Source organism: Chinchilla lanigera, unplaced genomic scaffold (genome assembly GCF_000276665.1).
Source record: "Chinchilla lanigera isolate Chin_1 unplaced genomic scaffold, ChiLan1.0 scaffold00133, whole genome shotgun sequence".
In the NCBI taxonomy this organism is placed as follows: domain Eukaryota; kingdom Metazoa; phylum Chordata; class Mammalia; order Rodentia; family Chinchillidae; genus Chinchilla; species Chinchilla lanigera.
The window spans coordinates 919,702-926,537 of record NW_004955534.1 but is presented as its reverse complement, the minus strand read 5'-3'; positions in this window follow the sequence as shown (position 1 = coordinate 926,537).

The following is a 6,836-nucleotide window of genomic DNA, read 5'->3' as shown; positions in this document are numbered from 1 at the left end:
AAGAGATCTTTGACTTCTTTTGTTAGATGGATTACTTTCTTCAATCTCAACTAATTCTGTCCCATTTCTCCTTGTGGAAATTTCATTTACCCTGAGACTTATTGCTATTCATTTATCAATGACCAGATATTTTAACTTGTATTTATTAATTCTTCTCTTACATGTATTATTGTACTGAAATCCTGTGAGGCCACAGTTCACCTCTACGTTGCTGCATTCCTGCAGGACCTAGTAGGGCAAACATCAGGCACTGAAGTGAATTCATTTCAAACTGTGAGGGCTTTGTAGTAGGATTTATGCATGAAATGCCACAATTTTAAGTTGTATATTTTTGAAATTTAGTTTGTAATCTTAGTCAATTGTCCAGTCTCAATAGTTTTCCTAGCCTGTTTCAATTTCTGCTGAGTTTTTAGCCTTCTGTTAACCATATAGTCACAAAATGCTGAAAGTTTTGATCTTTCATACCTGTTTAACTAAATATGTGTATGAAATTAATTGTATGTGTCTGTATATATATGTATAGACACAATGTATGTATATATGTATACAGATACATACATTGTGTCTATACATATATTCATACACATATACACATATATACATATACATAAATATAAAAGATATAGTCTTGTGTGTCAGATGTATATATCTATACATATATATTTAGAGAGAATTTATTATGTGCCACATATTAGGAGTAAAGTCTAAAAATTATAAAGAGTTGAGAGTTCATAGTCGATGCAGGTGGAGAGGAAGGTGGGCATATACCAACACAACATATGACAGACTGAGAAGCGCAGTGTAGCAGTCCCTTACAGTGAGAAACTGCTGAGTCAGAGCTGTTTTCCTCAATCCTTCTCCCCTTCAGACCTCTGCAAAGAACCTAAGTCCTTTTGAGCTGCCCCGGTATGTTTTGAGGTCATGTCTAATTTACAGATTGGCTGGCTTAATTTACAACAGTTTTGATTTTCTAATGTCTTATTAGTATATACATCACTCTGTTATTTTTGTTAGTTATGTGTTGACTTATTTTTAAGTAGATTAGTTTTGTTTATTGACCTATTTTAGACTTGTTATCCCCTTTCTATACCTGGAAAATTAATATGCTGAAGCCTGTGATTTCTTGATTTAGAAGACAATATATTTGGCCATTTTATTAAGTTACACCACACTTAAGTGATAAAGTTGCATCACATTTGATCAATAATTTATGGAAAAAAATTTATTATCACTGACTTTATCTGATAAGGCTATAGAATGTTTTCACCATTTGAGATTGAAAGTTATAATTGAATATAGCCCACAGATGTGGGAACAACGAGACAAAAACACACATTTCCTAATTCAGGAATTACTTCACATGTATTTCTAATAGAGTCATATTTACTTACATTCCTAAAGTTACCATTAATGAAAATAAAGAAAACTACTAAAATAGTTTTTTGATAACCATGCCTTTCTTTATATTCTTGCAATTGTTATTTTAAGTGGTTGTTTTTTTTTTACTTTACTTGGCACCAACACAAGGACCTGGGAACGGGATTCATATGAGAAAAGCACCTCTTGAGATTGGACTCACTGTCTCCTGTGTTCAAGAGCCCTAGAATAGCCTTCAAAGCAGCCCAGCAGCCTCTTGACATTCTCCCAGACTTTGTCCTTTTATTCCCTTAATAATGTCTTCCTGGAGCAGTTTTTAATTTTAATTTTTTCTTTCAAGAATTGGGCATTTGGTATTATGGGAAACGCACAATGTCAAATCCAATCTTATATAATCTTCTCTAAGATTTCCTTTTACACATTTTATAGTTTTGGATTTTATATTTAGCTCTATGATGTATTTTGAGTTCATTTTTGTGTAAGGTTTGAGGTATATATAGAGATTCTCTCTTTGTTGGCATGGATGTCTAATTGTTCCACCACCATCTATTGAAACACCCAACTAATTTTTGTAGAATATGTGAGTTAATTTTTAAATTGCTTGCCTTGTTTATAAATTTTGTTTATTTCCTTCACATGGAATGTAAAGATTTTTTTGAGTTTTTACTTATTGGAAGTTGGCCTGGGTGGATATCCTGGTTATCTGGCCAATACATTTTAATCCATAAAACCTCATGTTATATAAAATACTGATATTTATATATAGTGTTATATATTATTTCTATATTCGTTGGATATTCACCTCACTTCTCAACAAACTGAAATAACAAGAGAAAATAAAGTGAAATTTTAAGACAAATTTAAAGCCCAGTGATTGGAGAACTTTTGTAGTTAGGGTCATTTCTCGAAGTATCATTTACTTTTTAAAAATTGTCCCTACTTCAAACCTTATACCAAAATGAATTTCAAATAGATCCAAGATTTTAACAGTAAAATCGTGAAGGACTGGAAGAAAACACAAGAGAAATATTTATATGTATTTTTTCAGGTCAGAGTGCTTTTGAAGGAATGACAAAAGTCTAAAATCCATAAAAGAAAAAGCATTGCTAAATTTGACCTCATATAAATAAAATAATTTCTGCATGTCAATCATAAAGAAAGATAAAATTGAGACATTTATAGCTAAATGGATGGATCCTGAGACTATAATCATAAGGGAAATAAATCGAATGTGTAAATATCGCATTCTCTCGTGTGAGAAGCTCAAAATGTAAATAAGAACAAAAATGTACACCAGATATTGTGAAATAGGAAGGAATTGTTCAAAAGGAAAAGGGACCTTAGGGAGGGGAGAAGGGGAAAGGAAGGTAGGGAAAGAAGAAAATGAGAAAAGGATAAAACGGAAACAAAGCTTTGTAAATAAGGAGGGGAAGAGGAGTTGAAGAGAGAGGAGGAGGATGGGAAAAACAGAGGAAACAAGATATATCATGTACAGTTATAAATTACCTGTAATGAACATATACCTATGTTGTACCAATAAAGTTAAATTTAAAAAGCTCAAAACAGAAAATGCACCATTAGCTAAGAACAAAGTAAAAAATAAAAGGAACAGATTCTTAGTCTGATTTTCTTGTTATGTATAAAGAACTAAAAACCAGTTAAAAATTTATTACATAGTTATAAAAGTAAATCAACACTTCATAGGGAGTAAATAAAAGAGACTCTTCAACTCAAGAAAAGATGCCCATTGATGGTAGCAACAAGAATACCAAATAAAACAACACTCATACAACATTTTTACTCATTATGTTAGCAAGGACAAAAAGTTTAATTACACACACTGTGTGATCCAGGGTGTGGGAAAATACCTGCATTGCTGGTGAGAGTGTAAATTTTCAAGTCTGTCAAACTAGAGACTGATTTGGCAATATCTATTAAACTAAATGTGCTTATTCTTTCATATATACACATACAAGGGGCTGGGGATTTAGCTCAGCGGCAAAAGCACCTGCCTGGCAAGCGCAAGGTCATGAGTTTGGTTCCCGGTACCAGAGAAAAACCATATATACACATACACAAGTATTCATTGCATCGCTGGTCATAATAGTAAAAATGAGAAACTATATCCATCAATAGGGGCAGGCTATATAAAATGTGGTATTTTATGGAATATGTAACCTTTAAGATGAGGCAGCTCTCTGTGGGTTGAAATGGAAGGATCTCCAAAACTAAGAAAAAAGCAAAACACAGAGCAGAATATCAGGTATGCAAATTTCTGCTAAAAATATATTAAGATCTGTGTAAGTGTGGAACATCTCCTGAAGTAAACACAAGAAACCAGTACCTCTGTTGGTCTCATGAAGACCGTTTAAGGGAGAGACCAGAGGAAGTCTTCTCTCTGATTATCCTTTCGTGCAAGTATTGATATTTTAAAAATAAGATAATTTAAAATCTAAGTGACAGTTTTCAATATGGTACTTTAAAAGCTGTTTACGTTCTCACTCTCAAGATATCAGTGTTAAGGATCTGGCTCCTCAAATAGTGCACTACAGGTAGGTTTACAGTTGTGCAGAGAGAGATTTTAAAACTCAGTGCCCTTTTCAACATACATATCTAGTCTCTGCTGAATGCTCAAATGACAAGACATTCATTGTTTCCTTTAGCTCATACTAACTCTGATTTAGTGTGCTATAATATAACAATGGAAAAACCATTCATAATGGGATGGAGACATCAAATGCACTTTTGAGATCTGCCCAAGAAATTTCTGAATATGAAAATCTTTCTAAAATAAGTAGGTAAATGTTACATGTGTTTATAAGTTCATCTACATACAAGAATAAACATGAAGCCAGGCATGGTGGTACATTCCTGTAATCCTAGCACTCTAAGAAGCATAGGCAGGAGGACTGCAAGTTCAAGCCCAGCCTGAGCAATGAAGTGACTTAACAAGACCCCGTTTCTAAATAAAAATAAGTAAATAAATAAAAATGGGCTGGACATGTAACTCAGTGTGAAGGATCTGGATTCATTTTCCAGTACTGGAAAAACAAAAGACAAAGACACTGAAAGAAAACACACAAAAGAGTAAACAGTTGCAGTCTCAGGTGACTGGAGAATAAGAGATATTATTCTTTGAATTGTTTAAAAATATGCATTTTCTAACTTTCTACATGAACATGGATTGACTGAATCTGCCTTCTTTTGGTCATGCATGTTCATAAAACATTACCTTGCCTAATTAATTTACTCTCTGTCATAAAAATAAAAAATCAAGAAATCATCATTTTGTCAATGCTATATTTTCAATAGTCCTACCAAAACTCATGCTAGAATCTAATCCCCATTGTGAGATATTAACAGATGGGACCATCTGGGCGTGGTGGTATATGCCTATAATCCCAGCATTCTAGAAGCCTGAGTCAGGAGGATATCAAGTTTGAGACCAGCTGGAGCAGTTCAGTGACTCAGTGAGACCCTGACTCAAAATTAAATAAATAAATAGGCTGGGGATGTAGCTCAGTGTGATGGCCCTGAGGTCAGCCCCTAGTGGGAGGAAAAGGTGGGACAAGGTAAGGTCTTTCAGAAGTGATTAGGGCATGAGTGATTATTGGGTTAGTGAGTTCTCTCAAGATTGGATCTGTTATAGAAGCTAGTTTGGCTTGGTCCAACAATATGATGTCCTCTGTGCTATGTTATAATGCAGCAAAGCGAGTGCCAAGCTTGGACTTCCCAGCTCTCTTAGTTACTTTCTCATTTTTGGGACAAAATACCTGACACTCACAAGTTAAAGAAGGAAAGGTTTATTTTAGTTCAGAATTTGTAGAGTTTCAGATCTTGGAGTTGGCTGGCTTTAAGACAGGGCAGCATGGCAGAGGAGAAACAGTCGTAGAAGGCAAAGGCAGTGAGAAGCAAAAGCTTTCCTTTTGTTTTTTTCATTTTGTTCCACTCAGGCTATAAACCTATTGGTTGGGGCCACCAAGGTAGATCTTCCCTCTTTAATAAATCCATTCAGTCACACCCAGAAATGTACTAATCACTGGACTAATCCAGGACATGCTCCAACGTCACACATCCATAATCCAGTATCACACACCTATGATCCAGTATCACACATCCATAATCTGGTCACCCCCAAAAGCCCCACCTATGAGCATATGAGGCTTTAGGGGGACGTCTAGATACAAGTCATAACATTTCACCCTTGCACTTCAAAAGACATGTGCACATCCCTTTATGCAATCCATCTGTAAGAGTTGCCAAAATCCTAATAGATTCAGCATGCTGAAAAGCCTAAATCCTAATTCTTCTCTGAGACTTAAGGCAAATAAGCCAAATGAAAAGGAAGTTAAATACTTTCAACATAGAGTGGTACAAGATAAACATTCCCATGCCAAAAGGTACAAATAGGGGGATAAAAAGGAATGAGACAAAAGAAGAAAAAAATCCAGCAGGGCAAACATTAAATCCCATAGTTCCATATCCTAACACCCAGGGCAATCTGTGGCAAGATGTGAACTCCAAAGGGCTTGGGTGGCCCTGCCCGTATGGCACTCTGGGTGGTTATAACCCTCATGGCTTCTCTCTTGGGCTTTGCTCACTCTTTGCAGCTTTCCTCAGATGACCCACGTCCCTAGCTTCTCCAACCATCTGGGTCTCCAATGTACTTTCAGCTTCAATCACAGTTTCACACACTGCCCTTGCAGGGGCACACTGCCAGGCCTTCCAGGCCTTCTTCTGAAATCTAGATGGAAGCTTTCCTGACCTCACAACTCTTACATTCTGCATACACCTAAAACCAACACCATGTGAATGGTGCCAAGGTCTCCCACTGCTGGTTGGAGCAGTAGCAAGGCTTCCTTCTCTCTTGGCTGTAGGAGTCAAGTACCTAGATTGTTGAGTGCTGTGAACCCAATCTCAAGGAACAAATTCCATAAGCTGCAGCCATTCTGGAACATGGTGCCCTTGGGTATCTTTCTCAAAGCAGTCTTTTGCTTTTTCAATTTGGAGGCTGTAAGGGGTGGAGTCCTGCTGGTTCTTATGATATATTCATGTCATATATTCTCTGTTGTCCACTTCTGAAGTACTTGGTTTTTTATTGCTAATTCTTTCAGCAAACAAGTTTTCTTCTGCTCCATCTTTATTATCTACAATTTTCCCAGAGCTTCCTTTCTGCCAAACTCAATCTGTTTTAAATCATCCAGCTGAGCAATTTGCTCTTTTTTTAGGAAGAAGAAGAGGGGAGGAGAGAGAAGAAGGAAAGTGGAGGGAAGAAAGGAAGGGTGAGGAAAGGAGGAAGAAAAAGAAGGAAGAGGAAGAGAAGGAAATATAAGACAGAAAAGAAAAGAAAAGGAAGGGAAGGGACAGGAAGGGAAAAGAAAGGACAGGAAGGGAAGGGAAAGGAAAGGAAAGGAAAGAAAAGGAAAGGAAAGGAAAGGAAAGGAAAGGAAAGGAAAGGA